The following is a 2,442-nucleotide window of genomic DNA, read 5'->3' as shown; positions in this document are numbered from 1 at the left end:
TTTCTATATTTTTAAAGATTTGAGTTTTTTTTTGTCTTCTGAGAGTCTGGTATCAAAATACTTGAGGATTTAGTCTGCAATCCTGTAATTTGGAAATAGGATGATAATGGTGTGTTCAGTCCTAGTTTATAAACACAAATTTCTCTCTTTCTTTTTGAAGGAGAGAGAAAGTATCGGCGATGTCTATTATATTCAATTATTTCCAAAGCTGTTGCCAGTGTGACAATGGTACAACTTGGCCCATTCAGAAATATCTTTAAAAAGCCATTTTCATGTTTTAAATAGTCTTAACTCTGGAGACTAGTCTGAAGTAAGTGGTGCCCATCTCCATTTTATTGACTCCCTTATTAAATTTTTACTTTATTCAAATAAAAAATCATACTTAATAAATAAGTTTAATTTATGAAGGGTTTCTGTAGATCCTTGAACAAAATATGTACTTAGGCATATAAGGAATGAGTGAATAACAAGTCAATAAGAATTAAAATATATACTGACAATTAAAATTAAATGACAGTCTACGTCTTAATTAAGGGCAAGGAGAAATTATTGGGTAAATTAAAGGCCAGCTAAGAATTTTGTGCTAAAGAGGAGTAGGTGTATTGTACAAGAGTTTCTGTCATACTTCTGCTCACTGAAGAAGGCGTTTTCTTGGCCATGCAAAGTCTCTTTGAAAAATACTTGGTGGGTGTAGCTAATTTATCTTTGTGGCATTTGCACTTGAGTGTTTAAATCTTCCTTCACAAGTGGTCAAAATGATAATCAGAGGTTAAGTCGGAAACAACAGAGAGGTTCCAATGTACTGCAATCTCTGTTGGATATGAAAAAGTCAAAGGCTTGGAAAAAGCAGATAATGAAAGTTGAAACTACTGAAAGCCCAAGGCACCACAGGTTAGAAACAACCAGGGCTAAGAGAGGAGAGCCATGGATGAACTATCTGGGTTCAGAACCTATTCTATCAAAGCTACGTGACTGAATGAGTCACTTGCCTCCTTAAACTTCAGTTTCCTCACCTGTAAGATGATGGTAATAGCAGTACTCATTTCATAAAGTTTCTATGAGGAATAAGTAAATTTGTGTAAAGCACATATTGGTGCCGAGTAAGTGCTCAACAATTGAAAGTGATTACTATTGAAATGTGGTATCAGCAACTTTGCAGTTGATCCTCAACTTTATTTTCTAGACCAAATGAAAAATATCTTAAATAATGGTCTTGATAATATTTTCCTAAGAGAAAAATCACCCCCAAATTTCCTAAATTATTCAGAAAATTCTAAAGTAAGCCTGTTGTAGCAGTCAACCCTGCTCTCCTGTTTGATACCTTTTCAAAGGTCTGTAATACTTACTCCAGGCCTATAATACTTGTTTTATTGCCCCTTGGTAGTGTTATACATAAGATTCTCTCTGGTCTGGCTAAAACAGATTTATTTCAGAAAGAAAACATGGCTGATGGAAAACTAGGTTAATAGATGAATGGGAGAACTTGGTGTGCTTTAGAGCCATTACATGAGGGAGTGGGTTTAATTGGGATATGGGTTAAAATTTTTGCTTACCATTAGGAGTAATTTGGGGTAATTTACTTAATCCCCTTGATGTTTTCTTTCCTCATCTTTGAAAATGAAGAAGTAAGGGAATGATAATAACATTTACCCCACAATGAGCCTTGAAGATTGTGAATAATATTTAATTGTCTAAAGCCCCATACATATGTGCTCATAGTTGATAATTATTCTAATCCATTCATTTTTCCTCTCCCCTTTGTAACTAATTCTTTGTGGCTAATTCTTTCCTTCATAGCTTTTTTTATGAAAAGTAGTTCTTGAAAGGGAAGAAGGAATAGAGGCTATGGTTTAGTTTTGCTCATGGATTAATTTATTATCTCCAGACTGGAGTATTTTTTTCCATCCATCCACCTACCCATCCATCCATCCACCCACCCTCCCATCCTTCCATCCACACGTCCATTCATCCTGCATTTATTGGCAACAGGTAACATGCTATCACTACATTATGCAGAAAGGCTATAAACGTCAGCCTCATGGTTTCTCAGAGATGTCTGAGAGTAGAAGAACTCAACTCAGCTTTTTAGAATCCTCAATATCTCCTTAAGCCTAAGGGGTGAAGAAGTGGAACCATTGAAAAATAGTAAAAATTAATTCAGGTGACATATTGTTTTGGACATGTTCCAAGCAGAATAATTATCTAAAAGCAGGCTGACATTTATATCTGTAGCTTCCATGCTTGTTAAAATACTTTTCTTGCTGAAATACTCATTGAGCTAAATTCATCTAACATCTGGCCATTGTATAAATATAGCAATGAAAACATGTCTTGTTGCCTACACATTAGATATAAATTTTAGAAATCCAATTAGTGTTTCATTCTTCGTGTGCATTTTCCTTTTTCTTTAGTGTTTGAGCTCATTTCAGGCTCTTTACAAAA

This window comes from Tupaia chinensis, unplaced genomic scaffold (genome assembly GCF_000334495.1).
Source record: "Tupaia chinensis unplaced genomic scaffold, TupChi_1.0 Scaffold000414_1, whole genome shotgun sequence".
Lineage (NCBI taxonomy): Eukaryota > Metazoa > Chordata > Mammalia > Scandentia > Tupaiidae > Tupaia > Tupaia belangeri.
The sequence above is the reverse complement of the archived record's forward strand: the minus strand, read 5'-3'. Positions refer to the sequence as shown.